General features: G+C 39.4%; 1 protein-coding gene and 1 long non-coding RNA gene across 2 annotated transcripts in view; one reads left to right on the top strand and one right to left on the bottom strand.

Annotated features, from left to right (window-relative positions):
• Positions 1 to 838: 838 nt before the first annotated feature.
• LOC124867890 lies at positions 839 to 4,878 on the bottom strand. Its single transcript, XR_007038168.1, has 3 exons — positions 4,713 to 4,878; positions 2,508 to 2,695; positions 839 to 1,140 (listed from the first exon to the last, which is right to left on the bottom strand). It is a non-coding gene; the product is annotated as an uncharacterized LOC124867890 (long non-coding RNA).
• An 11,891-nt stretch (positions 4,879 to 16,769) lies between these two features.
• The window catches only part of doc2d (double C2-like domains, delta), a 66,343-nt gene continuing 63,447 nt past the window's right edge, over positions 16,770 to 19,665 (top strand). Inside the window, exon 1 of the mRNA XM_047366948.1 lies at positions 16,770 to 16,932. The gene's annotated coding sequence lies outside the window, so the exon portion shown is untranslated. The remainder of the gene's footprint in view (positions 16,933 to 19,665) is intronic.

The raw sequence follows: 19,665 nt of genomic DNA, 5'->3' as shown, positions 1-19,665 counted from the left end.
TTCTCTACTTGTCCATTTATTACTTTTTTCTTTCTTGGCATCTCCATCTTTTCTCTTCTAAAGTCACCTTCACACTCCTGATCTGGAGCAGTTGGCTCATTTCTCCCCCTTCACTCTGTATTCAGTCCTGCCTCTGGGTCACGCTTCCCTCCACCACCTCCCTCTCCCCGTCTGTTTTATTTATGGGACTCTGCTGATGGGACAAACCCAGGTAGCAGTCGATTTTTTTTTTGTTCTTCTGTTGCAGTTTTGCATAAAGGAATGGGAAGGTGAAAGATTAAATGCACAATTAATCACTTACTTGTCATTTGTGGAAAAAAATCAAAGCCATTTTTCAAGAGTACAGAATGAAAATTAGAAAGGAAAGCAACATGCACCTAATTGGGTCAGTAGCAAAGAATGTTCCTGTGTTAGTAAAGCTTTGCTTCAGAGCTGAAGCAGCCAGCTGGTTTGAGATCAGCATTAGCAGGAGAGTAATTCAATCTCATGAGAGACAAAGCAAGAAATGAGGTAACCTGGAGCATCCTGAGCTGTGTTTCTAGCTCAGTTCTGCACAGTAGTTTTAAACTGAGAACAAGACATAAACTAAAGCAAAAAAAAAAAAAAAAAAAACCACAAGGACCCTGGCGCACATTGTCACTAAAAAGAGCAAGTGGGAAAACATAGAATAAACCTAAAATGAAATAACACATTTAACCCGAGGATGTATCATTGTGTCGGTGTATCATTGTATTTGACAGGGGTCATTCCTTCATTCCCAGCGGTGCCGGGGCCTGTCACTAAACGTTAGAAAAATGACAACTTCCTCAAGATCACACATTTCACAAAAAAAGCCACAACCATTTATTTTTGCATCAGAGTGTGCTTTTGGGAATTCAGGACAAATGTAAGGATTAAGTTAAGGTTTCGCAATACCCCTTACATTTTTAGAAGGGGTTATTATATCCACAGACGATAATGAAATCTATAGGGATTTATATGATGTACCAAAACAAGTGATTGCATGAAAAAACTTGATGTTTTGTGGAAAACTAACACCGCACATAACCCTGAACAAACATTCCCACAGTGAAGCATGGTGGTAGCAGTATCATGCTGAGGGAATGTAGTTTATTTTTGCAAGGACAGATCGTGGAGACTCTGTGAAGTTGGAAAAGAAGGAATTGAATTAGAATACATAAGAAATTCAGGCTGAGACTTTATAGTATATATATACAGGGGTTGGACAATTAAACTGAAACACCTGTCATTTTAGTGTCGGAGGTTTCATGGCTAAATTGGACCAGCCTGGTAGCCAGTCTTCATTAATTGCACATTGCACCAGTAAGAGCAGAGTGTGAAGGTTCAATTAGCAGGGTAAGAGCACAGTTTTGCTGAATATATTGAAATACGCACAACATTATGGGTGACATACCAGAGTTCAAAAGAGGAAAAATTGTTGGTGCACGTCTTGCTGGCGCATCTGTGACCAAGGCAGCAAGTCTTTGTGATGTATCAAGAGCCACGGTCTCCAGGGTAATGTCAGCATACCACCAAGAAGGACGAACCACATCCAACAGGATTAACTGTGGACGCAAGAGGAAGCTGTCTGAAAGGGATGTTCGGGTGCTAACCCGGATTGTATCCAAAAAACATAAAACCACGGCTGCCCAAATCACAGCAGAATTAAATGTGCACCTCAACTCTCCTGTTTCCACCAGAACTTTTCCACCAGAACTGAGCTCCACAGGGTCAATATACACGGCCGGGCTGCTATAGCCAAACCTTTGGTCACTCATACCAATGCCAAACGTTGGTTTCAATGGTGGAAGGAGCGCAAATCTTGGGCTGTGGACAATGTGAAACATATATTGTTCTCTGATGAGTCCACCTTTACTGTTTCCCCCACATCAGGGAGAGTTACGGTGTGGAGAAGCCCCAAAGAAGCGTACCACCCAGACTGTTGCATGCCCAGAGTGAAGCATGGGGGTGGATCAGTGATGGTTTGGGCTGCCACATCATGGCATTCCCTTGGCCCAATACTTGTGCTAGATGGGCGCGTCTCTGCCAAAGCCTACCGAACCATTCTTGAGGACCATGTGCATCCAATGGTTCAAACATTGTATCCTGAAGGTGGTGCCGTGTATCAGGATGACAATGCACCAATACACACAGCAAGACTGGTGAAAGATTGGTTTGATGAACATGAAAGTGAAGTTGAACATCTCCCATGGCCTGCACAGTCACCAGATCTAAATATTATTGAGCCACTTTGGGGTGTTTTGGAGGAGCGAGTCAGGAAACGTTTTCCTCCACCAGTATCACGTAGTGACCTGGCCACTATCCTGCAAGAAGAATGGCTTAAAATCCCCCTGACCACTGTGCAGGACTTGTATATGTCATTCCCAAGACGAATTGATGCTGTATTGGCCGCAAAAGGAGGCCCTACACCATACTAATAAATTATTGTGGTCTAAAACTAGGTATTTCAGTTTCATTGTCCAACCCCTGTAAGTGAATGGGCTTACTGCTTGGGGTCTTGAGGAGAGTGTTGAAGGGGGAGTTGATCCGGGTGTTTGAGTTTCTGATGGACTGGCGTGGTTGGTTGGTAGGTTTGGAGGGTTTGACCAAATGAGTCCCTTTATTTTCAGGAGGAAGGAGCGAAGCCGGGGAGGAGAGGCTGCCGAGGTTGACCGTGGAACAAGGAAGGGACAAACTGTTACAAAGACAGCAGGAATAATCCAGAGTTAACAAGGAGCTTCAACCTGGGGAGCACATTCAGGCAACAAAGATTACCACAAAAACACCAGGATCATAACCGAAAACAGCCAGTAACACACACTGATAGGAAATAGGCCACTGTTCTTGACTTAAGTGGAATAGTTTTAGACTGATCCTTGTTCTTTGGTAGAAAAGCCATTTTTCTATAATGAATGCAGCATGTTGTTCAACAGACGTGAGACATAAAACACAATATTCATTTAGAGCAATTTATTTATAACATTTAACTTTTGATTTGAACAGGAAAATCATCTTACTGTTAGTTGGACAGTACTAATGCCCTACTGCAGCTTAGTTTTACTATAAAAATATAACGATTATCGTTAACAGTGAACTACTGTGGTTTCAAAAATACCCAAGTTGCACCATGAGCTATTACCCAAAGAATAGAGAAATTGTGGAAAGGTTCAAAAGGGATGATTTAGCCTTTTGCAATGCACTGCACAGATATAAAACATTAACAAAGGGGGACTGATGAGATGAGAAGGGTGAAACTGGATAGTGCTGCAGGTAGGTGACAGCTTTGAAAAGGGAGAGTCCCGAGCAAATGACAGAGAGACAAAAAAGGCAGCTTTTTTAAATTTCTGAGAACAGGAGCCACTCAGGACAGAAGATGGGGGACGTATCTCACAATGAAAAGAATAATGCACCTTGACAGAACAGCGCTCCCTGCCAACATGAACCAGTGATCACCCCCCCAACTCCACCCCCGCCCTCTCCCTCCCTTCGAAGTACAGCAATGTGGAGTTCAAGCTGCACCCGTGACACCAACTGCCACTCCGGGGGAACATCAACAAGCCACCTGTTCAAAAAATGCACTCTCACTGCCTCTCACTTTCATCCGGTTTCCTGTGACTGACGTTGACTTCGAATGCGATGACTGTCTCCTCTTATCAATTCATGAGGAGGATTTAAAAGCCACTCAAACAATTTCTCAGATAGTCAAAGAAAATAAGCAAACATACACATCATTGCCATCCTGTAGCTGCCGTTGAACAAAAAGCACATATGCTACTATGTCTATTCAAAAACTGGAGACCCTTAACCATATTCTTTCTTAAATTCATCAAGCAAAACAAATTATACTAAACTTCAGTTGTAGCAGTTTTACTTGCAGAGTTTTGCAACAGTATTCATACTCCTTCAACTTTTTCAAATTTTGTCAGAAATGTTCTTGTAATTTAATAGGATTTCATGTGACAGACCAACAAGGACATAAAAAAGATGTATTTGCAGTTTTGCACAAGCCACATGGGTCACCTCAAACATGTGGCAGAATTAGATCAGATCAAAACTGAACTTTATGGCCTACATGCAAAATGTGATATATGGCAAAAAAAACAGTATTCCACATCACCCTGAACGCACCTTACCTACCGTAAAATAATGGTGTTGGCAGCATTATGCTGAGGAGAGACCAGAAGGCTGATTAATGGGAAGATGGATGGAGCTAAACACAGGGCAATCTTTGTTGTGTTTCACTTTTAACCTGGACAATGACACTAACCATATAGCCAGGGTTAAAATAGAATGGCCAAGATCAAATTATATTCATGTATGAATGGCCCAATCAAAGTCCAGAACTATAATTGCATGCCACACTGTTGGGAATTTTATTTGCAAAAAATATATATATTCAAAACATGCATAAAACATAAAATTCAAATAAAATTCATTGAGTTTTGCATTGGTAATGTGAACTCATTGTGAATGAGGTATACACACATTTGTGAGCAGTGTTTCTGTAATAACTTTACTGATGTTAGCCGAAGGTCCTTTCGTGACCACCATTGCTGAGCTGGGCGACATGATCTGTTCCAGAAATGCTGGTGAACTTTTTTACGTTGTGACCAGCTGATCAAACACCTGCTATGTTTATCACGTGGCACATGTGCCACGACTGCTCCATCTGCAAAATGGACAAACACGAACCATGAGTCACTTTTGATTACCTGCCTCGCAGCTCTGCACACCATCAACAAACAGGAGCCTGGGATCACAGATGGCAACGAAAAGGGAGAGAAAAGTATGGTAAAACAGAATGTTTTGGGGATTTGAATGATTCACTCTTCATGGATTGATTCTTTGGTGACCTTTTTTTGCAGTGCCATTGCACTTAACAACTTTTCTACCTTTTGTGTGGGAGAGTACAGCACAACTACAACATTTTGACGCCATGGTTACATCGAAGTTTGTTTAGAGTGCTGCTATGTCAAAAAAGGAGTTTAATTTATGCCTTAACAACACAGAAACAATGGTATTGTGGTGCATTTTAAATTGAAGCAATGTCAGACTGCAACTTATTATGATCCTGCAAACTCTGTATTATGTTAATATACCAGTAACTGTTTTATACCAGTGGTGTTAGGGTTAGGGCTTGCTAGGGCTTTTCACTAACATTACCAGGAAAATTAAGTTGGGATTCCACTGGAGGGTTCCACAAAATCCAACGTTTTAAAAAAGGAGGCTGAAAGAAAACAATTGCTTTGTTTGGGTTGATGACATTAGAAATGGCATAAGAATCAAGGTGATCAGCTGGCATTAGTAAACATATCAGATAAGCAGCTTTTGACAGACTCTGGCAGATTTAAAAAAAAATCAAGTTACATTTTAACTGTGAGGGGTTCAGCTTGAGTCAGAGTATGTTTTTGATGACCCTTAACCTATGATAAATGGTGCTGCCAATGGTGAAGCAGAACCAATGCTAGCATGCATGTCGTTGGAACTCATATCTTCATAATTTCTCTGACTGCTCTGGAATTTTTTTCCAGTTTCTTCATCCATTGGAATGACAATGGTGGACTATGTAGTACTGCAACTGCATGTAAGGGTGATGGGAGGCAGATGGGGGTTGGGTGGGCTTACTGGTAGAATTGAACAAATTATAAGTTTGTCGGCCTGGTAGTCATTTTTGCAGAAATAGAAATTCAAACCATACATGCCATAAAAGCACAGAATAAAAATGAGGACCGTTGTAGAAGTAATTTTATTCAAAATAAGAAAAACAAGAAAATTATGAATGGATGAACTCAACACTACACTGATCAGTTCCAATCATCATGTGCGCATTGAAGCGTACTTTTTGGGAGGGCAGAGTTTATCACAAAATAGCTTCAAAACAAATAGTAAAACTTTTTTTGGCATAAATGTAATGAAATTTGGGTTTGGTCACAAAGTTCTTTTTTGTAACAATAAGTCTTGGCAATAAATCCTATACCGTTGGATAGCCTGTCTAGTGCACAACAAATTGTGTCACATTTGTCTGGAAAAGGCATTTGTGGGTTGAGTAGCAGGGTTGTGTATGTGGGAAGCAACAATGAAAAACTTTTCAAATCCTCTCTGCCAACCCATACACATCCACAACAACCTGGCACCTCCTCTTCCTGATGATCATAAGCTTGGTCGCACACTACTGTGGAGCGAAATCAAATTCTTCAACCAGCGTTTGCCACATGTCAGCCAATGTGGTTGTGTTGGTAAATGTGGCATGGCCAACACTAGCTCAAGTTGATCCCACAAGTGTTCAGTGGAGGAGGCACGGGGGGTGGACAATTGCTTTCCCTCCACTCTGATAAACCTTGCTCTGTGGGGGTGACCATTGAGTGGAGATATTGAATTGCCTCATCTTGACATCTCTCTGTGTTGTGATTCCCATCAATGTTCACAAACCTTGTTTTTCCACTGAGGGAGATGCCTTCCCACACCATCACACTGTTTCCACCAAAAGGTCTTTAGCTATGGCAGAGAGGATTTGGTAGGATATTTTATGGGTGCTGGTCAACCCACAAATTCATTTTCCTTACAAATGTGTCACAATATAAAGGGAAATAAACAGGCATTCTAATTGTATGAGACTTATTGGTAAGATGCATTGTTACAATGGGGTGACTGTGGCTCAAAAGTAAATGTACTCAACTTGCAGTTGGAAAGTTGTAAGATTTGCTTCATGCTTCCTCCCGTGCCACGTGGCGGTGTGTCCTAGGGTAAAGGGATTTCACCCTACGTTGGCTACCATTCTAGGTAACTGTGGATGATCCAGAATACCTTTGTGAGTGCAAGTCGGTGAATGTAGCTCTAGTGTAAAGCTCTTGGATTGAGTATGGCTAATTTATAATGAGATGTCCGGCTAACTAAGTGTACATGTTGACACATTTGTGTGGCTCTTTAGCAGCATTTAGAGCAAGGGTAGTTAAGCATCAGAATTCCACATGCAATCAAAAGAGGCCTAGTAGAGAATGTTTACGGACAAAGATGTTACGTTTTTACAAACACTTATGCTGCAGCTGTAAAAATGCTAAACCATAAAAATGTTTGGGTTAAATACACCTATTGACAGCATTGACCACATTGTAGTTGAGGCCTATTTATGATTATCTTTAACTTTGTTTGTCCCCATCCTAAAAATTTATATTAAGCTCAGATTTTTTAGAGGAAAGTGTTTGCAGCCTGACGTTTTGGTCAGTGTAGGATTCACAGATGTTATGTGTTATGAATTCTTATCAAAAATGGGGTTTAATTCCGCTCTCGCATGGAGGTTGCTGCACCAACTGTGTAGAGCAATCTATAAAAGGAGCTGGTGAGTAACTTAAAAATCAAAGATATGTCAGCATACATTTTCAAGGGCAGCTTTGGGAAACTGTGAGCAACTCATTTGATCATTTTTATAGATAAATGTATTTTTTTTGTTCTGGTATAGGTACCAAATGTAAAAAAAAAATAGCATGAACCATTTCTACAGTATGTAAATAGAGGTTTACCTAATCTCTGATTTAATGGCTAGCTGAGAAGCAGGAGAGGCTGGGGCTGTACTCTTAATGGAAAACCTGCAATGCTTTGTGCTCCAGTAATGGGAGGAGATTATCTCGCCATGCAGGAACTGGACGAATACTCCACAAATTTCTCACAGACTTTTCAATCCCTTTCACACGTCTCTTCCTCACTCACTGTGGATGTTTATTATCTATATTACTTCCATGAGTGATGTGGCACTTTTAATTATACTGCCATTAGAATCAGATTCAGAATCATTAATTAAGGACATGCATAGAAAATAGGGACTTTAAATATGGGAATTTTATTTATATACTATTTATTTTTCTCACTTTTACTGTTCTTCACTTTTGTCAGCTTACAGACAATCTACCACTGTTAAACATCCATCTGATAGGCTTCCTAATGTTTGTTCCTGAGAAAGATCAATACCACAGTGCCAATGCCCAGACTTCATTCTTGAAACCCAGTTGATTAGGTTTCTTCCTGAGAACAGGTCTGGACACAGCAACTCAGAACAATGTGACTCAGTCAGAGCTTGTTGAATGAAAAGTATTACCTGTACCAGCTCCATTGTGGATCTGTGGACATGACAGTATCTCATTCACACAATGCTGAGGGTGGATGCGGGGCTTTTTGAGATAAAAAAAGTCTGATGATTACTTTGAACTTCACCATTTTTGACTGCTGTAGGGATTTAATAGAATGAATGGGTAGATTTTAAAAACCGGGTTGTGGTATTACGATTTAAGCTTAGATAGTTATATGTTGATATAGTTCATTAATTTTGAGCTATTTAACTCATAGAGGGCTGCAAAGATGTCTCCAGTTGTTAACACTATATACAGCTAAAAGTTGTTTAAAATATTGGCAAGTGTCATGTGTTGTGTGGGATTGTCTTTGGAAACTCTGATGTCCTCCCATTGTCCAGAAAATGACATGGTAGGTTCATTGGTGGCTCTAATTTGACCTTAAGTGTAAGTGCATAGTTAAGTGTCTATGAGTGGAACTCAATAGGCAGTGCAATCTCCTACCATTTATGCAAATGCAACACTGTAAACCCAGATTTTGATTCAACTCAAAGAGAGTGAGTCAATATTATTTAAATATGTCACAAACTGAGTTCCCATTACACAAACATGTGTCATTTCATTACATTAATTGGGATTTCTGAGTAGCCTGTACGTTTTAATGGCCTATCTTATTGTAATTATATATTTGAGCTAAAACAAGTCAATACAGTTTTGCCTGTTAGCAACGCAATGACCTCACCCACCCCTCAACAGACCAATTTTGAAAAAACTCCCGTTTTCAATAAAAAGTTTTTGCACTAGGATGAGGTGGTTTTTCGGCCGTATTGAAATTAGTGTACTTTGCAAAACTGCAATGGAAAAATGTTTTTCGCATCACACAAGTCACGTGATCAACAACCAAATCTTACTACTGGCGGAAAAGATGAAGGAGACGACAGGAAGTAGTAGAAGGATGATGTTATCAAAGGCATATATAATGTTATATATAAGTCTCTGCATGTATTTTCGTGGGCAAACGTAATCACGAGTGATTTTAATTGCATTTCTTACTTAATGGAAACACCGCAATCATAACATTGTGTTTTTCGACATTAGCAGAATATCGACAAAGTTTTCTGCACATTTATAATGGAATCCAAGCCAAGAAGACAGTACATGAGTGATGATTTCTCCATGTTCATTTGAAGACCTATATCACCACTATGAACTTATTTAAACTTTTGTGTTTTTTCAACCTAAGAATATGATTTTGACACTAATTAAACAGTTTTAAACAGCACTGGTTTTAAGAAAAATGTGGGATGAAACAGAAGTAAACACTCACCTAAGGTCACCAATGGCTGGGAGTGTAGCAGGAGAAAGACAGGGCAGCTGAGAGACATAGTCCCTCCAGTGTGTCCTGGGCCGTCCCCTGGTGGGAAGTGCCTGAAACACTTCCTGAGGGAAGCGTCCAGGAGACATCCGGTACAGATCCCCAAGCCCAGCCACCATTCTATTACACCTTGAACAGATTTCCTTAAGAAGAATCATTATGTCCTGTTGGGACCTCAGCCATGGTTACAAAATGAAAGGCCAGTACAAACTTTTCTGGAACTTTCAAAATAAATCACATTAACCTACTTCCAGCACAACCAGAAACAGGGAATAACAGTGGACTTCCCATGACGCCACTGTCCAAATAAAAACCCCGCTTTTGCAACAAACTGATCTCTTCCACGCAGGTCCCCAGAGGAACTGGACGGAGGGACACAGCACGCTAATGTCTCTTTGCTGGCAAACAGACATAACTCTTTAAACTGGATCCAAGAGTGTCATACGATCACGCCATCATATGCACCGAGTTAAGTAGGAACTTTCTGAGATCTACAAAATCAAACTGTGTTATAGAGAGTTCCCAGCAGAGACCCTGTCTCTACAACACCGAGTGGAGCAGTTTTCCCGGTCTGAAGGAAGGACAACGGGACCGCATCACCGTGGTTACAGCTGTAACGTGCAGTTTGGCCGGCTGACAGAGGTAAACGGAGGTTAGCTGCAGTTAACCCTTTGTTCACTGTGGATGCTTTCTTCAACTTCGTCGCTTTGGACAACTTTTCCTCAGCATGGTTCACGTAAGAGTTTGTGTTTTGGGCAGAGAAGTAGTTTAGAGTGAAATAATCTAAACATTTTTCGTTTTATGAAGTTTGGTTTTGTTTGTGTTGAAACTTAGCCATCTTAGTGCTTGCAGATTATCTGCTCGGCACATGTGCTCAGTTAGTGTTCTGTGTTTGTGTTTTTTTAAGTTAAGACAAACTTTATTTAAAGGGTGATTTTAAACACAGAAGATCGGCCATAACGTGCCATCCGTGCTTATGCATTTTAACCTTTTTATTAATGGTATTTTAAAGGTATGTGTTTGATTCCAATGATAAGCTATAAGCTTCTTTTGTTAGCTCCAACTGCTAACAGCTAAGAACATGTGCTTGCCTACTAAAGATCATTTACCCAAAAAGGTTGTTAGTTTTCAATCTAGAAAATAATATTTCCCTAAATGTTATTTTACTAAACTTGAAAACTAAGTAAACACCATTAAGCCCCATTTCTTCAGAAAGGTTTGGTTCTTATTCAAAATAAATATTATTTTACTATTTCCTTAATAATATTTCTTCAAATATTATTTTAATAAATAAAGGCAGCTAATTAAACACCGTTGAGAATTAGTCATCCAGAAGGTTGGTTTTATTCAGCAAATCATTATTTAAAACATTATTTTATTAAAATAATATTTTATCTGATCTTGCGTTGTGAGTGGTTGTCTAAAGGTTTGCTGATTATTGCCTAAGTTAGTTAAAAGACTAACTTAACTTCACTTCCAGATTCTTCAAGATAATCCTTGGTTCTCAAACATAAACATTGCATGGTAATGTTGCATCACTCTTTCAGTCATGGTTTTCAACCTTCATTGATCAACTTGTTTATATTGTACATAGCCTATTAGTCTTCGTTATTCTTTAATTCTGCTTGGTAGTTTAGTTGGATTGTTTTAGCATAGTAAAGAGTTTGATGATTGAAATATGTTTGACTTGAGTTGACTTATTTTTGTTAATAAATTCTTGTATTTTAAGAAGTTGTGTGAATTCATCCCATGTGTGTGCAGAGTTTTGCTGTTCAATAATGTCAGAGCTCGTCTCACACCTTTCTATTTTGTCCCAATGCCACCGCCTTATTGGGTTGGTATTCACAGGACAACCCTTAACAGACCGAAATATTACAGGTCCTTCTCAAAATATTAGCATATTGTGATAAAGTTAATTATTTTCCATAATGTCATGATGAAAATTTAACATTCATATATTTTAGATTCATTGCACACTAACTGAAATATTTCAGGTCTTTTATTGTCTTAATACGGATGATTTTGGCATACAGCTCATGAAAACCCAAAATTCCTATCTCACAAAATTAGCATATCATTAAAAGGGTCTCTAAACGAGCTATGAACCTAATCATCTGAATCAACGAGTTAACTCTAAACACCTGCAAAAGATTCCTGAGGCCTTTAAAACTCCCAGCCTGGTTCATCACTCAAAACCCCAATCATGGGTAAGACTGCCGACCTGACTGCTGTCCAGAAGGCCACTATTGACACCCTCAAGCAAGAGGGTAAGACACAGAAAGACATTTCTGAACGAATAGGCTGTTCCCAGAGTGCTGTATCAAGGCACCTCAGTGGGAAGTCTGTGGGAAGGAAAAAGTGTGGCAGAAAACGCTGCACAACGAGAAGAGGTGACCGGACCCTGAGGAAGATTGTGGAGAAGGGCCGATTCCAGACCTTGGGGGACCTGCGGAAGCAGTGGACTGAGTCTGGAGTAGAAACATCCAGAGCCACCGTGCACAGGCGTGTGCAGGGAATGGGCTACATTCCCTGCAGCACTGGACTGTTGCTCAGTGGTCCAAAGTACTTTTTTCGGATGAAAGCAAATTCTGCATGTCATTCGGAAATCAAGGTGCCAGAGTCTGGAGGAAGACTGGGGAGAAGGAAATGCCAAAATGCCAGAAGTCCAGTGTCAAGTACCCACAGTCAGTGATGGTCTGGGGTGCCGTGTCAGCTGCTGGTGTTGGTCCACTGTGTTTTATCAAGGGCAAGGTCAATGCAGCTAGCTATCAGGAGATTTTGGAGCATTTCATGCTTCCATCTGCTGAAAAGCTTTATGGAGATGAAGATTTCATTTTTCAGCACGACCTGGCACCTGCTCACAGTGCCAAAACCACTGGTAAATGGTTTACTGACCATGGTATCCCTGTGCTCAATTGGCCTGCCAACTCTCCTGACCTGAACCCCATAGAGAATCTGTGGGATATTGTGAAGAGAACGTTGAGAGACTCAAGACCCAACACTCTGGATGAGCTAAAGGCCGCTATCGAAGCATCCTGGGCCTCCATAAGACCTCAGCAGTGCCACAGGCTGATTGCCTCCATGCCACGCCGCATTGAAGCAGTCATTTCTGCAAAAGGATTCCCGACCAAGTATTGAGTGCATAACTGTACATGATTATTTGAAGGTTGACGTTTTTTGTATTAAAAACACTTTTCTTTTATTGGTCGGATGAAATATGCTAATTTTGTGAGATAGGAATTTTGGGTTTTCATGAGCTGTATGCCAAAATCATCCGTATTAAGACAATAAAAGACCTGAAATATTTCAGTTAGTGTGCAATGAATCTAAAATATATGAATGTTAAATTTTCATCATGACATTATGGAAAATAATTAACTTTATCACAATATGCTAATATTTTGAGAAGGACCTGTATTTGATAAAATATTAAAGTATTAATATTAAATATTAAATAATATATTCATATTCATAATTACAACAGTCCACTTTCCACAAGTTAACACTTTTTCTAAGGTGCTAATGAAATGTCTGTGACATATTTTTGTGGTCAAAATGCTGCAGAGTTAACACTTCTATTTTCCACTTTGAATTTAGCTCTTTTTAAAGCAGCTGGTTTCAGTGAGCTAAAGGGCTGCACCTCTTTCCATTTTTAACATGGTGCGTCTTTTCATTTTGCGGTGCCCAGATAGAGCTGCTGACAGAAAAAAATTAACCCTTCAGGAAAAGAAATGAGCACACAAAAGTGATTAGCAGTAAGAAAAAACCCAAATAATTTGTGATTTTTTTTTAGTTTACTTGTCTTGCATTTGAATTTATTTGAATTAACTGTTTAATTCAACAAACACTTTGAGTGAAGGCCAGTATTTAGAATAGTTAAACAAAGAATAGATATTCATGATTTTGTCCCCACAACATCCATCCATCCATCACTGCGCAGGGTATATATTAATTCTGTCCAGGGTCCAGGGGTGGGGGTGAAAGGCCATCTCGAACTGTCAAAAGGTGAGAGATGGGGGGCACATGGAATAAAAAATGATTTGTTAACAAAAGAGAGTAACGTAAATGGCCTGCACTTGTATAGCCCTTTATCAAGTCCTCAGAGACCCCAGGGCACTTTACACTACAATCAGTCATCCACCCATTCATACACTGACAGTGGTAAGCTACAATGGAGCCACAGCTGCCTTGGGGTAGACTGAGGGAAGCGAGGCTGCTAAACAATCCGTTCCACTGGGCCCTCTGACCACCATCAACAGGTAAGGTTGAGTGAAGTGTCTTGCCCAAAGACACAAGACTGAGACAGACAGAGCGGGGGTTCAAACTGGCAACCCATCATTTACAGGGCAAACTCCTACCACCTGAGCCACAGATGTCCCAAGGATAAATAACATAGATAAAGAAATGTAGCAACTTTTATGTGTGGTTTTGTTGTAACTTCAATGTGTTTTGATTTTTTGACAATGTATGAACCTAATCAAGTACTGAAAGAGGAAATTATGCTTAACTGAAATGAAATATGAAATTCTCTTTCCCTTGTTTACACAACATATCCTCAGCATGTCTTGCAAACAGCTGTGTATCTAACATTGACTTCAGCTTATTTAAACAATGACCTTTTACTTTGTATGTGTGATCTCAAAGCCACAAAATGACAAAAAATGAAATGGCATGCCCATGGATTTAATCAATAGGTTGGAGGTAACAGGTAAGACTTTGTTGACAATAGGTTTCTGTTGAGACACTGACATGGATATTTAAAAAAACATACTTTTTCTAACTTTTCTGAGGCCTTGCAAAAGTACACATGAAGCTTGTAATTCTTCGCAAATAATCAATGATCAAAACTTTCTGTAAAAGCCATCCTGGTACAGTCAGGTGTCTCTCAGGGACCCACCTTCATGCAGAACATGTAAGAGTTTTTAAAGCCATTCATCTGCAGCTATTTGATAGGTGCTAGATGTGTTAAACTTGTTGAGCTAGCTTCAGCACATGTAAGCATGTGTGATATTTTGTTGACAAAACTGAAATGATTACCTGCTCTGACTCATTTTTAATCCAGAAATTAGGTGCCCTTTGTGAACACTTCTGCCCCTGTTTCCAATCACTCCCTCACTACATTGCACATCTGAAGCACCCTCATCCAGATGGATGGTTTGATGGTGGTAGACTGAGAGTTCATCTATCCCTTTTCAAGTAATTTAAGCTTTCGTGTTCATTTTGCAACTGAATGTAATTGTGTAATGGTCTGTTAACACAATATTGATGAGGTTATGAAGTGGTAATGAAAAGCTCAGAGTAAATGTATGTGTTTGCAAATGAATGGGTAACAGTGGAGCACCCACCCCACCAAACAACCATCCCAAACAACCCACCCTCACCCGTGTCTCTACTGTAAAGCTATCAATATAATTGACTGGGCTTGCTGTTGATGACTGTTCCACACTTGTTTGTACCTCTGATTACAGCTCTGATTGATCTTTCTGGAATGTGTTTTTGTGACGCCAAATGAAATTGAACCCACTTTTAGGTCATGCACATCAGTGGTAGTAGATTAGGGAAGCTGGTCTTAAATGGTTTTCAACAAGCACTTCAATAAATACTATTTTTTCCCCAAATACAACCATAATGACATAGATTGTAAAGGGCAATACAACCAGACTTGGACCCTCTCAGCTTATTGTGTTAGAAAAGCAAAACACTTACAGAACATTAACAGAAAGGTCTTATAATGTTGGAAGAGCAAAGAAAATGAGGTTTCTTCCTGAAACTGACCTGAAAAACCAGTGCGTCTGCCTTAAATATAAGACTATAAAAATATAAAACAGTTGAAGTATAAATGTTTTGTCTGAACATTTGATTTATTTTTGATTAAATCTTTTACACACATACAACCTCATTTAATTAAGATGTTGAGACAGTGTATGATAGTGCAAAATGAAAAGAGATATGTTTCCATTTGCCTGTATTCCTAATAGTAGTTAGTCTAATCACTGAGCAAATCCAAGTCATTGCTTCGGTCCTTGTCTGTCGACTTCTAACATGACCTGTCCTTTTCTGTTTCCTCTTCAGGACCTAAGGAGAATAACCTTCAACAATTAGAATCCCCTGAACCTTCTGGAAGCTTCTCCATTTACTAAACCTTTGCTCCTGTAATGATGGACCTGTATGGAAACTGGAAGACCCCCTGGTTTTGGGGGAAGGTGCGGAGACCAATGTGCTCTGTCATGTTCAGGACCTATTAGGTCATCTCAAAGATTAAATGGGACAGCCCCATGTTAACATGCACCCTTAAGTTCTTTATTTTGTTGCTCGAGTACTCCGCAGTACCATCCAAATCTGGTCTACTTTTGGCTCTATTTGGTTGAATGAAACAGTGAATTGGAACGTCAGCTTGTCCCTGGACTTAGCTAGAACTGTAACATAAATTTGACGATAATGCAGAGAGGTGAGACATGTTTCTTACTACATTTATCACTCTTTATAGTCATTTTTATAATACAAGTATAAAGTATAAAATACTTTAATTATATATCTTGAATTAAAGTCTTATGAAAACTCATTATACCATATTCCTTACCTGAAGAGTCTGAATGATCTGATCTGGTTCTTTAGAGTTAAAAATATCTATAAGCTGTAATGTCTGCAGTGTTTTCCCCCCTTTGACACTCTTCCAGATCTTCTAATGGCAACATCTCTGATTCATTTCATCAGTGTGGCAGGTGCCACTTGCTACAGTGAAAGATCCTATAGTTGGACACAAGTGCACAGAAAACAACAAATAATACTCATCTGATATTGGCCGTAGTAATAACCAACACAAAGCAGCCTGGCTGTGTGATTTAATAGCTGGCAGTGTTTATTTTTTTCTTTTTTTTCTGGCTCAGTTAACATGACGAATTTAATTTCCCCTTTCTGTCCTTCACTTTGTGTTTTTTTTATGTTTCTTTTTACCCTGGAGCAATATTTCCTTTTGTGTGTGCTCATCCATTCTCCCCCCCTTGCATGGCGCATGTCTGTCTTTCTGTGTTTTTTTGTCTCAGGCTGGTGTTGCTCTGCGTTTTGTCTGCAAAATGCTGGTTTGTCTCCTCATCCCTTCTGTTTACACCTGCCACACACCCCTCATCCACACAAGCCCACAACCCCTCACCTCACCTGATCACCCCCACCCACCTATTCATCCAGCCACCTACACGTCCCAGCCTTTTTTGCCACACTTGGCTCTTAGAAATGTCCTTACTGCTGAGAATGTGAGTGACTGTGCCATATGCGCAGCCTGAAAGCCCCTGATGATGATTTCAACCAGATACGTCACAACCATAGGGAAAAGAGGGAGGGACGGAGGAGAGAGAACAGAGACGGGAAAGGAAAGAGGGAGAGAGAGTACGAAGGGGTATATTGACTCAGAGCTGGTCTGCATGCTCCACCGAATGTGAGAGACAGAGGATGTGAAAGCAGGCAAGATGGAGCGCTGGCACAGATGAAGACTGTCCCTGGGTAGGTGGATGGCTGTCTCTCTGAGTGGGTGCATGCATGTCTGGAAGAGTGGTTACACATGTGTTTAAATGTATCTAAATGGCAAGAATGGATCTGAAGAAGTTTGTAAGCAGCACGCAGGAAAGTACATACGTACCAAGCAGCAGGTCCTGGTGTTGTTATGTAACAATGATTGAATGAATGAGTGCTGATGTGAACAGACACTTTAGGGTTCTTATCTTTGTTGAGTCTTCACACGTGTGGTCATGCTACAGAAGTGTCGCTCAGCATAGTCATAAAGGTGGGGTATGCTGGTAGAGTTTATGATTGAGTCTTTGCACTGGTGTATCTAAAGATGATCTCAGTTTATAGATTCACATGCAGGGAAGACTTGGGACAAACTGAGGCAATATTCCATGTAGGAATCAACATAAAATTAATTTGTTGCATGTTCAGTGCTTTTCTGTTGTGTTCTGCTGATTTTTAATGCTTTAAACTGTGATAACTTCACAAAAGAAGAAGCAAAGCTTTTTTAACAATTTGAGATAACTAAAATAACTACAGGTTAAATAACAAACTAATAAATGTTCACACAGTTGTAGATATTTTTCAGTCAATCTGAACTTTATATAATTGCAGTTAATGATATGAAACTACTTGTTGGGACCGCAGAAATGCAAATATCCATGCAAGATTAATAAATGTGGTAATACCTATACTATGTGATTTGTTTTCAGGGTAATTATACATCATTTTTTTGACTTAATGTTTTAGCCAACAAGGTGCATTCTGTATTTATGTATCTTCACCAGGTCTTCAGCCGGAGAACAATAAGCTTTTTTTATTTTTTTTTAAAACACTGTTTTCACTGCCAAGTCACAGCTCAGTTAGTCAGAGAAATCCACAGAGTGAAGTTTTACTGAGAAAAAACAAAACAACAAAAAAGTTAACATTTCTTTCCATCCAAATAGCATGCAAATGTGGTTAAAAGGTGAAAAGACTCCCACATGAAGATGTCTGAGGTATTTTGCAAATCTGAGATTTTCTGCTCTTTGCACCTCCTACATGCAAACTGAGGTTTTGGTGACAAAAGCTATGGTCTTAAAAAACGCTTCCCAAAGTGGAGATTAAAAAAAAAAAAAAAGGGAGTCACAAGTCAGTCTGAACTGGATATCATCCCTTTGCCATTTGGGACCTTTTTAGTTTAGGTCATTTCTGGAGCCGTTTCATGCCGACCATGTGTCAAATCCTACCTGCCAGAGGGAAGGTCTCTTACTCTTGCTTGCCAACTAATAGTTTAAAGTATTCTATCATTTACTCATAGTCTACTGTAAGAAAATGTGGTTATGTGACTCCGACAAACAATATCTACTAGAAGTTGGTTGCTGTATTTCGGTGTAATCAGGGCTCACAATTTATCATATTCGTCAAGTCAACTGGCCCAAATGTGGATCAGATAGACCAGGTGTCTGGGAATCAGAAGGTTGTGGGTAAAAATTCCACCTTCCACCATCTTAACATGTTAAAGTGCCAAGAGAATTATCCTTGATTTGTTAGGAATGTGTGCATGGAGATAAGTGATTGAGACCCAAAGTTTAGAAACACTTTGAGAAAAAGTGCAAGGTAAGTTCAACTTATTTACCATTTATCTCCATAAATTATAAAATGCTTAACTACAGAGAAAAATAAATAGACAATCAAGGGTTGTAATACATTGTAACAACAAGAACTAATTTATATGGAGGAGGTACTTTATAAAAAAAAAACAATGTTTAGTGCCCTGGTGCCATCTAGATCTTTTAAAGCATAGACGCCTACTTCATGCATGCCAGGTACTCTATTGTGTGCTAGAGTCTTTAACAATGGTGGAGCCATTTTCATATTTTTATTGTTCACATCTGTCCCAGTTTGACCTGAATCTGCTTTCATTAAACCTACAGTCTAGGCTCAATATTGTATGTGCCTGAAAGGAAAGTGCAAAAAGGTAAAACAAAAGATGAATCTTTCAACGTTTTTAGCATGGCACTGATTAAGCCATCCTCAGAGTCTTCTGCATTTAAATTTTGGTGTTTGTTTTCTAAGGTCTAATCACTCTCGGTCCTTTTCTACTCTACTTTTTAGGTTATATGCTTTAACGTAGCCCAAAACATTTGACGGTAACCATGACACCTCACCCCAACCACAACCTTGACCTCAAACACAAACTACGTTGATAAATCATTAAATTAAGATATCATTTACTATCCTAATTGCAATCATGAACCAGAAGAGAAATTAGACAGCTATTGCTTTGTGGATGCACCAAGAGGAAAGCATGTCATTCATAAATTTGAAAGATTTCTACACTGTGGAGTCTGAGTTTAGTTCAATTAAATTCAATACAGTTTATTTATATAGCACCTGTTTACAACAAATGAAATCTGTAGGCAAAACAAACAGATCTAATTTATTTAAAGAAATTCAATTACATTTATTGCAGTTTGATTATAGTTATGATACAGTGTTGCTAAGCTCATTTATTTATGCAAATTGGTATAGATAGTTAGCTTTCTAAGGAAGCACAGCCGATTTTATCGAGTCATTGACTTTTCAGCAATCCCCCAACCTGAACGAGCATGTGGGAACAGTAGGCGGTTAATGCATCACACTGTTAGTAAGTTCGTTACAATCCTTCAAACCTTACAAGCATGTGACGACTGTGGAAAGGAAAGACTGATTTTAATCCAAAAGAAACCTCCAGGAGAACCAGAATCA

Source organism: Girardinichthys multiradiatus, chromosome 5 (genome assembly GCF_021462225.1).
Source record: "Girardinichthys multiradiatus isolate DD_20200921_A chromosome 5, DD_fGirMul_XY1, whole genome shotgun sequence".
Taxonomy (NCBI): domain Eukaryota; kingdom Metazoa; phylum Chordata; class Actinopteri; order Cyprinodontiformes; family Goodeidae; genus Girardinichthys; species Girardinichthys multiradiatus.
This window is presented reverse-complemented; position numbering and strand designations above follow the sequence as displayed.